Source organism: Staurois parvus, unplaced genomic scaffold, assembly GCF_062004578.1.
Source record: "Staurois parvus isolate SC_StPar_1 unplaced genomic scaffold, SC_StPar_1.0 ptg000586l, whole genome shotgun sequence".
Taxonomy (NCBI): Eukaryota; Metazoa; Chordata; class Amphibia; order Anura; family Ranidae; genus Staurois; species Staurois parvus.
Window position 1 is genome coordinate 4,402,482 of NW_028318382.1, and position 17,232 is coordinate 4,419,713.

Below are 17,232 nucleotides of genomic sequence, written 5' to 3' on the forward strand. Positions count from 1 at the left end.
AACCAGCACATCTCTACATTTAGACATTTTTTTTCCCATTATTTTCACCTGGTGATCTGGTCAGTAACACACTTCCTGTCTTAGGGTGTCTCTGTTCTGGATGGAGGAGAAAATGAGCCACCTCAGCAGCATTGTCAGTCTGTGGAGGTGGTAGTGTTAGATTCACTTGATGGACTTGACTAACAAATTAAAGGTGAAAGCCAGCTAAAATATTAACAGAGTTATAGCAACCATTTTTTTTTCTTTTGGAATACAGGTTTTACATAAATGAAAAAAATCTAATAATTGTAAACACCCATGTCAGTGTCTAAATGGTTTGTTTCAACCCTCTAACTGACAATTTTGCTGGACAGCTTGGTCTGTCAAAAGACTGGCTCGATCACCAGGTGATCGCCACATCTAAGGGATGACAAGCTGCAATATTACACTTTTGTTCTGCTATGTTTACTACTGCTGTAAGTCTGGGTTTCCTTTAACCTTCCTAACGGTAATACCGAGTGTGGCTCCAGGTTAATTTACAGTACCAAAAGCGGTAACCCCGAGCCACACTCGGGATTACTCTATAGTGCTTCTCCTGCAATCCCCTGATCCTTACCTTGTCCTGCGATCCCGTGATCTTCTCCTGCTGTGTCCTATAGCCGTGTCCTCTGGCCGATGCTGGCATCTGTATTCCAGGTTCCGTTCCCTGCGAGCATTGGTACACAGGGGGGCGGAACCGGTGGGAGATTCAAAAAAGTAAAAATATGACATTCACACAATACATTGTAATCTGTTAGGATTACATTACTGTATCAAACCATGTCACATACATTTTGTCCCTACTGCTTTGTCCTGTGCCCTGCCTGCACTTTTACCATTCTTTCTGCCTGGAAACTTGAGAACGTCCATGGCGTCCAAAAAGCGTCCCTTTAGGTCAAAAGCAGTTTTAGATCAGCTAGAGAACAGCAAAAGTACATTAGCACACTTGCAGAATTGAGTGATAATGATTTGTGGGGAAATTCATCATCAGACACTGAAAACGATTCTGCGACTGAGCTCAATGATGTGCAAACTTGGTGCTGAATTTGAAATTTCAGTGTTTTTGGTTTGATTACATTACTGAATTAAATTTATTATTATTATATTAATATTTTTTATAATTATTTATTATATAATAATTTATGATTTCAAACTTTATCATACTCAGGATGTTTACTAGACTCTTGTTTGGACAGATTTAAATGAGTTATTCCTAAGGATTACAGGCCTTCAATATAAAACAAAAAATTGCCATGCAAAACAATGTACCGCTTTGACATTCAAAAATATTGATAGACTGCCAGGGAGGTTAAAAAGGTGTTTTGTGGACTGAGAAGGAAATATTTCTTTCTTCATGTGATCTATTCAGAAATTTCCCCACAAAAGTCCATACTAATTGTACTTGGTAAAACAGTAGTGTATTTACCACATTAAATCAGAATTTATTTATTTAATGTTGTTATGGAGAAGCCTGGGAAGGTATGTCTATAAACAGCCTATTTACTCTGGCTCGTCACCAGGAAATTACAGTCTCAGAAGGATACTGAATAAACATAGCAATGTGTCTCTTTATCATGGCTTATGTGCAGTTTCAAAACATGGCTTATAACTGCATTATTTTCATTATTATTCTCTATAAGGTTTTTGTATAAGGTGCTCTAAGCTGTGTTGAACATAAAGCAATATACAATTATATAAGCGTTTTGCTGTTTTTTAATATTTGCTTATCATGCAGTTCCCAATTCTAACCAGAAGATGTCATTGTAGTTCATCCCTACGAGAACACCTCCTATGATGTGTCCCTAGCTGTGCTTTCCTGTATAGTTTGGGGTGATAGATGTCACTCTCATAGTTCAAATGTCTCTTTCACAATTAGTTTCCAGCTGAATTCCTTCTTTCCTGTGTCCTTCTATAATTATTTAATTTTAGGTCTCATATATAAATCTTTATAATTAATTGTACCCAAACGATATAAATTATTCATAAAATATATATTGGTGCAGAGCTAAGAAAATGTATAGAAATAACCAATCTCAGTGACATAAACGCACATGGGTGATAAATGCATTTTGTTCATAAAATATATCAAAACAGTAATTATGCTCTGAAAAATATGTAGATAAATAAAAGTGCAAGTGTCCACAAAAAACGCATAATCATGACATGCATGAAAATCATAAAAAGTCCATAAATTCTTAAAATCAGATATGGTCTCCAAGTGATTTCAGTAAAATCCCAGTGTGCTTATTCTCCTTAGGTGGGTGTACCAATAGACTCACCAGATGCGCTAATAAAAAGCGCGTTGTATCATATAATCCTGGTCTTTCAACGGTCCCTTAGGGGTAATCCAGGATGTAGCCTGGGGGTGGATGGTCTCCCTTAAGTGCCAGGATATGGTGGCCAATAGAAATAGTTCAGCCTCTTCCGGACGCTGGGACATTCACTGGAGATTTTGCTAGGGGATTAAGGTGCTCGATACAGAGCAAAATTAGGGATAATCCTGTGGTGTATGCCTGTACCCCTTTTGAGAATGAACGCTGAGTTTGAAACGCATTAAGAAGGAGACCCTGCAAGCCATTTTTCATCCTATCTTTAGCGCTCGCTTTATTTTCCACTGGTATAAATTATTCAGCCTTTATGTTAGCATAACACTGTAAATGGCTGTGCTACTTCATTTCAAATACTAGTTTGGCTCCAAGGTACTCCTAGGAACTACAGACATTTTTTTAAATTTCTTTTTTGATTTGGTAATAGTTAGAAACTTTAGTTCCTATTGCTGTCAGTGTTCCTGCAATGGTGATTTACCCTAATTTCCTGTTCTTTGAAGCAGAAAGCAAATGTCAGAATTTTTTTGTTCTTCACAGAGTGGGGTTAAAGTATCTGTAAGATTGTATTGCTTTGTCTCCTTTAGGCCTAATAACACTTTGCACTTCTGCCTTACAGCACTGGAGTCCTCAGTATGAATCAAGGAAGGGCACTATCTGTATAGAGTTTGCATGCTCTCCCTGTGTTGATGTGGGGTTCTTCTGGCTTCCTCCTACACTCTAAAGACACACTGGTAAGTTAATTGTCTTCTTTCTAAATTGGCCCTAGTATATATGTGAGATAGAGACTCTAGGGTATAAAGCATGTGTCAAACACAAGGCCCGTGGGACGCATCCGGCCCACCATGTGGCCCTCACACCTGTCCTGCAGCTGCAGCACCCCCTTCCCACCCACCTTGTTTCAGCAGTCAGCAGCAGAAAGGAGGACAGAACTCCTCCACCAGATCCTGCACTTCTCTGTGTAGCCAAGGAGAGGCTTGTCTCTGCCCTTCAGTCTCAGCAGTCAGCAGAAGAGAGAAGGACAGAACTACAGAACTGCACCTCTCTGTGAAGTTGCAGCACCCCCTCGTGTCCAACTCCCCTGGTCTCAGCATTCAGCAGACTCTGGCAGCTGGCTCAAGTCCTCCTCCAGACCCTGCACTTTCTTTTTCCCAGCTCTACCCCAGCTTCTTCCTGGCAGCAGCACATGGTGAGGGGGTTGCATTGTGATGTAAGGGGGGGGGGGTACTCTTGACTCTGAACATCTAGTCTTACAGATACAACTGGCCCTTTGAGGGCAACCATAATGCTGATGTGGCCCATGATGATATTGTGTTTGACACCCCTGGTTTAAAGTGTTACTAAATCCAGGACCCTGCATTCACTATATCTGGTCTCCCACAGTACACAGAACATGGAAATGCAATAACTGTATACATTATAAACTGCCAAATACCTTTTCTCATCAGCAGTAAATAAATGTCTTGTGACTTCTATCAGTGTCCAGCTGAGCACTGGTTAAAGCTTGTAGGAGTTTTCATTCTGCTCTGATTATCCTATGAGGATGCATAACCCCTGACCATCTGTCTGGGCAGTGCTGATTGGCCCTGTGTTGATCACATGCACCCTCTCAAAGAAGAAAAAAACTTTCTAGCAATACACACTAAACTGAGCATGTGCAGAGCTCTGTACAGTACTATCAGCAGATAGATCGGGGGCTGTAGAAGAAGGGGAGGATCAGAAAGGACAGGTTCAAACAGTCTCTTTACTTAATGCGGAGGATTAACCCCTTAGGTTCCACAGTCAGTATAGCAAGCATGCTTTACTGCATATACAGACTGATTTTGCTGTTGTGGGTTTAATAACACTTTAGGCTTCTTGGGGGCATGCACTGATGTGAATGTACAGTATCTGTTTTTTTTACAACTTCTTTATTTTTGGCGACAATATAAACAAGTTGCACAGAAAAAGAACATACATCCAGGCACTTATCCTTTTTGACCCTGAATTATCCCACCTTCCCATTCATCAGATGCATCTGGCGAGGGGATGATTGGGGTACTTTCGGTCAGGGGCAAAAAGGATAGTTGCACTTTGGCAGTGCACTTATCCTCAGATAAATAAATGAGACTTTTAGGCAGTTGTAGGCATCTCTATGCACGAAAATGTGCTATTCAGTACTGATTTGTTTTGTAGCCTCCCTAGCGGTCTGATTATGTCAGTATTTCTGTGCTCAAAGTGGTACTTTTTTTGCATGGAAATATGCATTTTTTTTATCGTAGGCCTGTAATTTTTAGGAATAACTCACTGAAATCTGTCTGAACAAGAGTCTATTAAACATCCCGGGTAGGATAAAATTTGAAACACAAAATCATAAATTATAATTTAATAAATAATCATAAAAAATAATAATATAATAATAAAAAATGTAATTCAATAATATAATCAAACCAAAAACACTGAAATTTGAAATAGAGCGCCAAGTTCGCACATCACTGAGCAAAGTCGCAAGATCGTTTTCAGTGTCTGATGACAAATTTCCCCACAAATCATTATCACTCAATTCTGCAAGTGGTTCTAATTTACTATCGCTGTTCTCTAGCTGATCTAAACCCGCTTTTGACCTAAAGGGACACTTTATGGATGCCATGGACATTTCTCAGTTTCCAGGCAGAAAGAACAGTAAAAATGCAGGCAGGGCACAGGGCAAAGCACTAGGGATAAAATGTATGTGAAATGCTTTGATACAGTAATGTTTTATTATGTGATTTTAGAGAATTTAGTGAATGTCACTTTTTCACATTTTTAAATTTCCTGCCATTCCGTCCACGTACGTCCTGACGTCGCAGGGAACGGAACCTAGAAGACAGATGCTGGCATCAGCCGGAGGACATTGCCGGGGACGCTGCAGAGGGGACATCGTGGGAGCGCAATACAAGGTAAGTGAAGAAGAGATCCCGAAGCAACGCTGCAAGGTATTCCCGAGTGTACATATACATATAAAGGTGCAGCGCTAAAATAACATAAATACGGACAGCATATTATAGCATAAAATTAAGTGCAGAGTATCGGATCACACTGAGGTGAACTTGAGTGAATAAAAAGTCCCAAGATAAAGGAGGGCCCACGTGGGGATCCGGTGGATCCTAATGAGTGCGTGGGACAGGGTTCCAGTGTACCACACGGTGAATCTAGGGTAAAAGAGTGCGCACTCACCAGAAGTGCGTCAAAAATACGCATGTGAATTTATCCTGTTTCATCAGGTAGTGGTCATCTACTGCCAAGGTAAGGTCAGGGTCATACACCTTCCAATCGCAACTCAGGGTGGGTACTCCAAGAGTCTCAAACGTGTCACCATCAGGGGTCCCTTTGAACAGGTTCTGCAAGTGGGGACTCTCAAAGAAGAGAGCCCAATAAGGGACACCACATAGCGTGATACCGTTGACACTGAGTTTATTGTATCAAAGGGTAACACAACAATGAATGGTGGAAATAAAAAATGAAGGTAAACACTGACCAGATACCGTTCAGGATGGCCACCAGCGGCCAGCACCCTTTGATAATGTGCATCGCACGAAACGTGTCAGCGGGGCTACAGTATCCGGACGTCTGACCACTGCTGGTGGCCATCCTGAATGGTATCTGGTCAGTGTTTACCATCATTTTTTATCTCCACCATTCATTGTTGTGTTACCCTTTGATACAATAAACTCAGTGTCAACGGTATCACGCTATGTGGTGTCCCTTATTGGGCTCTCTTCATTGAGAGTCCCCACTTGCAGAACCTGTTCAAAGGGACCCCAGATGGTGACATGTTTGAGACACGTTTGAGACTCTTGGAGTACCCACCCTGAGTTGCGATTGGAAGGTGCATGACCCTGACCTTACCTTGGCAGTAGATGACCACTACCTGATGAAACAGGATAACTTCACATGCGTATTTTTGAAGCACTTCTGGTGAGTGCGCACTCTTTTACCCTAGATTCACCGTGTGGTACACTGGAACCCTGCCCCACGCACTCATTAGGATCCACCGGATCCCCACGTGGGCCCTCATTTATCTTGGGACTTTTTATTCACTCAAGTTCACCTCAGTGTGATCCGATACTCTGCACTTAATTTTATGCTATAATATGCTGTCCGTATTTATGTTATTTTAGCGCTGCACCTTTATATGTATATGTATTCTGTTGGAAGGCTCATTCTTGGTTACCTTTTTCGGTGTTCTAGCAGCTATCTTTTATATAGTTTTAGATAGCGCTTGCATATTACCTCTTTACTATTCCCGAGTGTAGCTTGGGGTTACTGCTTGTGGTGCTGAAACTTTACCTCGAGCTACACTCGGGAATACCTCCAGGGAGGTTAATAAATAAAATAATAACATGATGAAGATATAATTGAGGGAGGGCACAAGGGCAGGTTAATGTATGTTACTTTTATATCTATGTGGTGCAAAAGTTTCAGACTGCTGGTGGCAAAATGGCCCAACATGCATTGCTGTACTAAGTATAGAAGGTAGGCTTACCATGCACTGCCTAGTAGATAGGAATATTCACATTCCCAAACCACAGTGTTGGTTTATATTTTATTTGATCAAGATTTATGGAGAGGTGTACAAGCTTATATAGGTCCGCAGTTATTGTCAGATATGCTGGCCCTTTTGATATTTTTTAGGGATTCCAGATTGTCAGTCCAGGCCTGCAAATGTGAAGCAAAATATAGAACTTGCTCAGAGCAGCTGCAGCCATATTCGCTTTTCATGAACGAACAATGTGACATGTGCAATACGATCTACTGTTACCCTCCTATTAGAACATATGTGCCTAATTGAGAGCACATGCAATGTCACATACCCTCATGGGAACACTTGGCCATTTTTAGAAAATGTGGAGGACAGTTAAAGCTCAGAAATACTATGAGATGTTGGTCATGGTGGCATGTGACGTTGCATAGTACAGAAGGCCGCACCTTGTTATCGACCAGAAAAATGATCCACAGAACAAAATAGCTTAAGAAAAGTAAATAATAATTTACAGTACACAAAGATAAACTCATGCACCTCAAGCCCGGAAAAACCTGCTGGAGGGAGACATCTACAGCGGCCACTTAGAAACCAGTATATGTCCCTGAATATTGTATGTTTATACATTTCATCCAAATATTACATCATGCAGGTAGATGTGTCATGTTTGAAAAACCACACTTAGTCCTCATGCACACTTGACGTTTTTATAGCTGCTGTTTTTGGCTTTTGACGTTTTTTTCTACAGCCAGTAAACCCCCCAGCATGTTATCCTATGTGTCCATGCACACATAGACTGTAATCAATGTTTTTTGACTGGGACGTTTTTTGGCTGGAAAAAAAAACCAGGACTAGTGGGTTTCTAGAGGAGTTTTTTAGCTGAAAAACATGGTAAGACACCGCTAACCACTAATGCAAAAAAACTAATAAAAGCTGAAAAACTCCTGTTTTTAACGTGAATTTACACAGCTAACATTACCAGCGTTATCAAAACGCCCCATGTGCATGGAGCCTGAACATAGGGAAAAAACGTTGTATGCTAAAGTAGAATTTCATGCAAAACATTTAGGCTACATTGACATGGCCCAATATCAGCAGTCAGGGGTAGCTACAGTGCCGGATTACCAAATAGACAGTGTAGAGATCAGCCTATGGGCCCCACGCCATTTAAGGGTCCCACCACAATGGATAAAAATAATATTGATTTGATCTTGAAAGAAAATAAATTACATTGAAGCTATCATAAATTGGTTGCAAAAGATAGAAAAAAATTAATCAACCCAAAGAAATCCCTCCTCATTGGCCTACCTTGTCACAGGCTATCCCCTCTTCAGTCTATCATGAATGCTGCTGCCAGACTCATCCACCTTACTAACCGTTCCATATCTGCCATCCCTCTCTGCCAATCCCTCCACTGGCTTTCAATTGCCCAACAGATAACATTCAAAACATTAACAATAACGTATAAAGCCATTTATAAATCTGCCCCAAATTACATCACCAATCTTGTCTCCAAATATCCCCCAAACTGTACTCTCCACTCCTCGCATGACCTCCTGCTCTCTAGCTCCCTTGTCTCCTCCTCCCATACTCATCTCCAGGACTTCTCCAGAGGTTATCCCATCCTCTGGAACTCTCTACCCCAATTTATCAGACTATCGCCTACTCTGCTCACTTTTAGGTGATCCCTGAAAACCTATCTCTTCAGGGAAGCCTATTCTGCACTCAGCTAATAATGGAATCTTCTACTCTGCTGTATTGTCTCCCGTTATATTGTAAAGCGCTGAGCAAACTGTTGGCGCTATATAAATCCTGTATAATATTAATAATAAAGAAACAAAAACTTTACTTTAAAGACTCTATAGAGAAAATACTGTATTGATGTAATGTACCCAATAACAACTTACAGTACATAAACAATAGACCTCATGTGGGCTAAATGCAGCGTGCTGTGTCGGCAAGCAGATAACATGCAGAGGCCGGGATGAGATTGATCAATGTATTAAAACAGTTCCAACAATGCGCAACCTAGTCCAGGGGGTAGGCACGACTAACTGGAGCCACTTACGGAGTGGATCCTGAGGTGATGCCAACAGTACAAGGAGCGGGAATGCTGCCTGGCTGATCCGCACCCAAATGAGAGGCTTCCTGAGTGCAGATAGTGTGGTCTCTGCACTTTCCCCACTCCTCTAGTACTTCTCCCTATCACCATGCACTGTTCCTGCCAGAGGAGGAACCTGTCCTTACACTAGCCACTTGTACAAAAGTGTGCCAAACTCGGGAACCAGAGTCTTAAATAGACTCTGCTCTGACTCAAGATGGCTGCTGGGGTCATGTGCGGTGCCAGCGTCCAATTGGACAGCTATGTCCCTAGTGACTTGCAACTTCCTTCCCTTACTGCATTGCACCTTCAGTTGAGCGCCACCTACAGTGAGTACAGACTACACCTGCCTACAATCAGTTTCACATTTACGGTTTAACTCTTAACCGCTTCCCTGCTGCCCTATAGCAGAAATACTGCTACAGGGCAGCAGGGCTTCGCAAAATCACGTGCACGAGCTCCGCCCTGCCCTGCCCACGCCACCATTGGCAGCTACAGATGTCGATCACCGGATCCCGGCCGGAGATTTCCTGCCGGCACCCGGTGATTGACATGAAACAGTGACAGGGGAGAGACCTGTGTGTAAACAACACAGGTCTCTCTCCTGCCAACAGGAACATGCTGCTGTGTATTTCTCTGCACAGCAGAGAAATACACAGCAGCATGTTTCCCAAGTAAAATAGCACACAGTTAACCCTTTGATCGCCCCAGATGTTAACCCCTTCCTGCTCAGTGTCATTAGTACAGTGTCACTGCTTTTTATTAGCACTGATCACTGTAGTAGTGTCATTGGGATGTCAGTGACACCAAGTCAGTTCCCCCCAGGTGTCAAAATGCCCGCTGCAGTCCCGCTATAAGTCGCTAATCACCGCCATTACCTGTATAAAATGTAAAAAAAAATACTAGTAGATATACCGCCATTTGTAGACACTATAACTTTCACATAAACCAATTAATTTACACGTATTGGAATTTTTTTAGCAAAGACAAGTAGCAGAATATGTTTTGGCCTAAATTAGATTTTTTTAAATTTTTACTGGACATGTTTTGTAGCAAAAAGTCAAAAATATTGTTTTTTTTTCAACATTGTTGGTCTTCTTTTGTTTATAGTGCAAAAAAAGAAAAAACGCACAGGTGACCAAATACCACCAAAAGAAAGCTCTATTTGTGGGAAAAAAGGACATAAATATAATTTATGTAGAGCGTTGCATTACCGCACAATTCTTAACCATTAGCCACCCGGCCAATGGCCGTTTGGCGGCTTCAAATGTGTTGCTGCATTCCGGGTGCACGCCATTTGGCGTGCTCCCGCACATGCGCAGTTTGCGCTAATGCAGAGCGGCGCAGCAGCGCGATCTGTCACCGGCCGTGCACCTCGGACACGGCCGTTGACAGATCCGAGTACCGGCTCCCGTTGCTGGTACCATGTGACCTGCTGTGACCAATCACAGCAGGTCACATGACAGTTGTATACAATGGATGGCTTCATTCATGCCATCCATTGTATACTAGTGCCTAGCTGTGAATGGTCACAGCTAATCACATGCACATGTCATGTGATTAGCTGTGACTAAATCACAGCTAAGCACAAAAAAAAAAAAAAAAAGCTGAATGAATCGATTTCATTCAGGTAAATGCTTGCTTATAGCAAAGTAATTCTTTGCTATAAGCAAATTGTGTAAAAAAAAAAAAAAAATACTGATCACTTCCCCAAAGTAGTACAATGTTACTATGGTAACATTGTACTACTTTGGTCATAGTAAAATATGAAAAAAAAAATCTTAAAAAAAATAAAAAAAGTAATAAAAATTTAAAAATAATAAAAAAATAAAAAAAATTAAAAAAATATATATTTTTTTTTTTCATACTGTCACCAGTCAGTGTCCCTGTTCACCGCCATGCCAGTTATATGATGACGCTGTACTGCACTGGTGACAGTATGTAAAAAAAAAAAATAGTGAAAATAATTTTTTTAATTTTTTAATTTTCCGAAAAATTATGACAAAAAAAATACAACTTCAAAAAACTCGCCATGCCTCTTATGAAGTACGTCGGACTGTCTACTCTGCAAAAAGGGGTCATTTGGGGATATCTGTACTATTCTGACATTCTTGGACCTCAAGAAATTAGATTGGCTGTCAGTACTTCAGAATACATCTCGGCCTAAATTTATGAAGAACAATTATTTATTTGTAAACTTTTATAACAGAAACAAAGAAAAATGTGTTTTTTTTTCAAAATTTTTGGTCTTTTTTTGTTAATTTAGCAAAAAATAAAAACCCCAGCGGTGATTAAATACCACCAAAAGAAAGCTCTAGTTGTGTGAAGAAAATGATAAAATTTTAGTTTGGGTACAATGTTGTATGACCGCGCAATTGTCATTCAAAGTGTGAGAGCGTTGAAACCTGAAAAATGGCCTGGGCAGGAAGGTGTAAAATTGCACGGTATAGAAACGGTTAAAGTAAGGCAGCGCCGTATCGCAAAAAATGGCCTGGTCAGGAAGGGAGGTAAATCCTCTGGAGGGCAAGTGGTTAAAAACCCATTTTCTTTCAGCTGTCAGTTGTAAACAATGTTGGTGCATGTGTAACGTAAAGTGGTGATGGTCATCTCCACCTAACAGGCGACGTGAACACTATTTCTTTCAATGTTATCCCACCAGAACGCATGCACAAGAAACCTCCAGAAACTTGCGAGGGGGAGCCCCAAGGTTTCCACAGCCTAGGGGCCTCCACAGAGTTTAGTCAGGCACTGGACAGTAGATTTGTTCCAGTTGTACAGTCTGCCTGCCCAGTTTATTTATTAAAAGTGGAGAGTGCGAAATCTGGTGCAACTCTGCATAGAAACCAATCAGCCTCCAGGTTTTATTGTCAAAGCTCTATTGAACAAGCTGAGGTTAGAAGCTGATTGGCTATCATGTACAGCTGCACCAGATTCAGTTTTAATAAATCTACTCCAATGTGTGTAAATAGCCGCAGCTGTCAGATTTGTACTCTATAAATATCAAGTTTGCATGCAGCTGCTCACCTAAGTGGTTACAAGCGAATAGAATGTTTGAATGACCCTGGATGCAGCCAGTGTGAGTTCAAGTTAAGCATTTCTGTGGAGTTTTGGCCGCAACCAATCAAACTTTTTTTATTTGCCATAGCGCAGAGTGTTGCTGTGTCCAAATAAGGTGTTTAGCGACCTTTGATCGCAGCAAAATATCCTCCCTTGGCCACCCGTGTGATTGTAACCTTTTGTTTTGGGTGGAGTGGGAAACAGTTAAAGCCCTCTTCGGTTTCTTTTTTCTGTACTGTACGTGATAGGGCTCTTTCACACGGATGTTCCGATTTGGTCTGCCTACCCGTTTTTCAGGTGGACCCGATCAGAACCTCCATTCTCCTCTATGGAGCGGCAGGTGTAAACGGACGTTTGTTCGTTTACACCCGTCGACATCCGATCCCATCTGATCCGCCAAAAAGGGACTGATGGGGATCCAATTCCCCTTCCGTCTGTCAGATCGGGTCAGATGAAAACAGACAGGCGGTCCGTTTTCATCGGACCGCCCATTGAGGAGAGCGAGCAGGTCTGTGTGTGCTCTGCAGCAGAATAGCAGACAAAGAGCTGTCATCTGCTTGCTCATTGGGGATCAGCGGAGAGATCCCCTGCCCAGCAAGCAGATTTGCTAAATAGGTCTGTCCCGTGTGAAAGGATCATTACTGTTGGTGAGACTTTCTCTGACTTCCTGCCTTGTAACATCCATGAAAGAAGATGTGATGTTAGCAATTGTTTCATTATCATCAGAAATGATTCAATAAACCACAAGCTAATGCCACTTTGTCATGTCCTCTTTATCTTTACAAGATCATAGACAGCTTGAAATGAAACTTGTCACACACCAAAGAAACTGATTTTGTGGACTGTTTTGAGAGACATATAAAAGCAGCTATTGGTGATTTAATTTGGCTATTTGGTGATTTAATTCTTGACATAATAGTTGCCTTGCTGTCTTAGAGATCTGGAGCAAGCTAAGGAGCCATATGACATGAAATGTAAGGAAAAGCATGGTATCTACTAATTTTATTTTTTGATAGATGGATAGATACAGCAGGAGATTATTTGTAACAATTAGTATATAGAACTAATAGAGATACCTTTTTTGTAAAAAAAATATGCTGTTCTGTATCACATCATTGTGTTGAATGGGGGGCCATCTAATGGGCATTCACTGCAATTGCATCCTTTTTTATTCTTATCAATAAAGAACAGGAAGAGGAAGTGTTCATTAAAAATAAAGATTTTCTATCTACCACTGCAGTTCTTGTTTAGCTTCCAGAAGAACACACCAGTAAAGGCCTCCTTCCTCCTTTTGATACACATATGCCTGTAAGTTTATTCATTGTGTTTGTTCAAGTCACATACATAGCTAGATTGAAGTTCAATATATTTAAGGTGATTTGTAAGTAGCTGTTTGTAAAAAATGTGTTCATTGTTTGCATTTGTAAGAGACATGTGTACAAACATATTGTAACTTCAGTTTATGTGATTGCATTGCAGTTTTACAGAACTATTCACAGAAGTAAACTCAGTTTTGGAATGAAACACAATGCTGCTTCTGTCAGTTTTGTTAGCTAGCTGTCGGCTAACCGTTAATAGGACAGCATATATGCATATTACTTACTATAAAAGGATAAAAAACCACAGGGTGATGCCTTGTTTTACAATGAAGACCTGTCAAGGAATGTTACATCAACTGGGTTAAAGCCTCCGTACTGACGTCACGTTGCCGCGTCCTCACAGAGGTCCGGCGGCCATTTTTGTGAGTGTTTGCTGCCAGCTTGTGTTTTACTCTGTACCCACGTAGATGTTCTTTTATCTTATGGAATAATAAAACTACTACACTATCAGCACTTCTGTTGTGTGTGAGCTATTTTCCCTAAGGTGGAATATACCGTTTCTGCTGGCTCTTTCCATGGTGGAGAGGGACCCTGAGCCATCCCTGTAATGCAGCTCGAGGCCAGTGGTGGTGTTTGAAGTCTTCCCTGTAATACTGTGAGAAGCCAGTGGGGTTCTTTCCTGTCTCCATACCATGATCCTACTGATAGAAGTTTTCCCTACCTGTGGAAGAGCTGGATATATTATTATGCGCATTTAATATGCACTTCTGGTGAGTGCATTCATACAGCATTTCCTAGCACTTTGAGTTAGGGACAAAAATTCCTCTTATCTGGTTCAGGATTCAGCTTTGCCCTGTAGGCAGTGGTGTATTTAGGTTTTGTGCTGCCCTAGGCAACACAAAAATCATCTGCCCCCACGGACACCAACTAACATCCCCCCCTTTCTCCTCCCACAGAGAAAGCCTGACATTGCTGATATTGACCAACAACACCCCTACCCTCACCGAGTCACTTTCACCTATTCATCACAGAGATTATTTGGACAGTTTTTACTGCTTCTTGCCATTTTTTCCTAAATGATCATATTTTATACTGGACTGTTCACCATTGTCACTTTATATTTATTAATATCACTTTCTCGCTGCTAAATTGTGAGACACTGATTGAATACCATTGAATACCATTCATGTTAGCGCTTAATTTAAGCGCCTCACTTTGCACCTGCCACTATTGTCATTTTATTAATATATGTATAAATTCATTTATGCTTTAGTGCCTTGTTTTTATCATATTTTATAGAGCTGCAATTCATGTTTTTTTTATATGTTTGAGGATATAGGGGTTCATCCTTTTATGCTAGCTGCTTTAAGTCCAACCGTGCGCTCGCTTGTTCTGTTTTTACCATTTTGCCTACTTGTACAAACTGCGCCTACTGGACTGGATTTGTCATGTAGACTAATCATAATGTGATATAAAATGTAAATTAAGATAACATTTGCCCTCAAGACCTAGAGAAAAAGAAAAAGAAAATTATTGTTATTGACATAAGGGAACCGTCGGTATATATGCTTGAAGGAAGAAAAAGGAAAATAAAAAACAGACTGATGCTCAACCTCAATATATAAAGTCTATATTATATCCCTAAGATAATTATGCATATAGGAAACCCAACAAGCTACTTTACACATGCATAGATAAAATATATATCCTTTATTGAAAACCTAGAACATACAAAAACCTACTGTCTAACTTGTAAAACCATAATTGGCTGATTATTAAAAATCCCAACCAAGCAGCTGAGGGAAAAATATTGTAAATTTCATCCCCAAGAAGAAAAAATAAAACATATATAAATAAGCAGATAATTATACCCCAATGAGGGGCATCGTACACTTGTACTGTGTGTTTATATAAGGTAAACGGACCTCTCCTCCATATTAACCACTTCCTGACCACCCTATAGCAGCACTACTGCTACAGGGCGGCAGGGCTGCACAAAATCACGTATATATACGTGGATTTGTATTTCCGCGTAGGGGGTGCGCGCCGCCTTACCCACCCGCCATTGGTGGCTACAGCTGATGATCACCGGGTCTCAGCCAGAGATTCCCTGCTGGCACCTGGTGTCAGAGTTCTGTATGTAAACAATACACATCTCTCCCCTGTCAGCACCAGCATGCTGCTTTGTATTGCTCTACATAGCAGAGCAATACAGAGCAGCATGCTTACACTGTAAAGCACACACAGACAAAATAATAAAACAGCACACAGTTAACTCATTGATCACCCCAGATGTTAACCCCTTCCTGCCCAGTGTCATTAGTACAGTGTCAGTGCTTTTTATTAGCACTGATCACTGGTGCAGCGTTGCATAACCGCACAATTGTCAGTTAAAGTAACGCAGTGCCATACCACTAAAAATGGTCTGGTCAAGAGGGGGGTAAATCCTCTGGAGGGCAAGTGGGTACTATCCACAATTAGACCTCTCCATATAATCAAATGGCTGCTTGGAGTCCATCGGGATTCATAAGATGGAATATATTGTAATGCCAGACCACGCAAAGGCAATATACAGCCAGAGCAACTTATGGAAGTTATTATGTTGTAAAGTCAGACCGCACATAGGCAATATGAAGACAGACTAACTTATGGCAGTTATTTAAAAGATCAATGGAAGACTTCAAGGGAAAGAATGTCCATATCCGAACATGTATCCTTATACTATATATGGTTGATAATGTAGCACATTGAGTATTTCCCTATTGGCAATTCACCTTCATATGAAGGATTTTCAAACTGTATAATGCATGGCTTGTTATTTCCATACTAAGGGAGCCACCAGCTATATCAATGAATGTTCCAAGCCATATAATGCTCAAATAATGAAGAGATACTTGGCCATCCATGTGGGTCTTGAGAAATCCCTGTGGTTTCCAAAGGTATTGTGGTCTATAAGTGTGTATCCAGAGAGGCCTTGATCTCTTCTGGGAGTGGAGGAGATAAGGGGAGAAGAATCCCGGAAGCTGGCACTATGGGAGGGAGGCTGGAAACCTGACCAGTTTTGCCAGTCACACCGGCTCCTTTAGAGGCAAATGTTTGTCCAAGTCCTTAAAATGGCCACCATTAGCGCTAAATTGGTAAAACATCATGACACCAACATGTGTTGTAGCGTCACATACGTGACATACAGTCATGGCCGAAATTGTTGGCACCCTTGATATTTCTCCAGGAAATCATGTATTTCTCACGAAACGTATTGCATTAACACATGTTTTGCTATACACATGTTTATTCCCTTTGTGTGTATTGGGACAAAACAAAAAAAGGGAGGAAAGAAAGCAAATTCGACATAATGTCACACAAACCTCCAAAAATGGGCTGGACAAAAGTATTGGCACCCTTTCACAACTGCGGATAAATAAGAATGTTACAAGCATGTGATGCTCCTGTAAACTCACCTGGGGCAAGTAACAGGTGTGGGCAATATAGAAATCACACCTGAAAGCAGATAAAAAGGAGAGACGTTCACTTAACCTTTGCATTGTGTGTCTGTCTGTGCCACACTAAGCATGGACAACAGAAAGAGGAGACGAGAACTGTCTGAGGACCTGAGAACCAAAATTGTGGCAAAATATCAACAATCTCAAGGTTACAAGTCCATCTCCAGAGAACTAGATTTGCCTTTGTCCACAGTGCGCAACATTATCAAGAAGTTTGCAACCCATGGCACTGTAGCTAATCTCCCTGGTCGTGGACGGATGAGGAAAATTGATGAAAGATTGCAACGCAGAATAGTCCGGATGGTGGATAAGCAGCCCCAAACATGTTCCAAAGACATTCAAGCTGTCCTGCAGGCTCAGGGAGCATCAGTGTCAGCGCGAACTATCCGTCGACATTTAAATGAAATGAAAC

General features: G+C 41.1%; 1 long non-coding RNA gene across 1 annotated transcript; it reads left to right on the forward strand.

Annotated features, from left to right (window-relative positions):
* Positions 1 to 13,247: 13,247 nt before the first annotated feature.
* LOC149450049 (uncharacterized) lies at positions 13,248 to 13,833 on the forward strand. The gene is made up of 2 exons (XR_016315319.1): positions 13,248 to 13,309; positions 13,481 to 13,833. It is a non-coding gene; the product is annotated as an uncharacterized LOC149450049 (long non-coding RNA).
* The last annotated feature ends 3,399 nt before the right edge of the window (positions 13,834 to 17,232 follow it).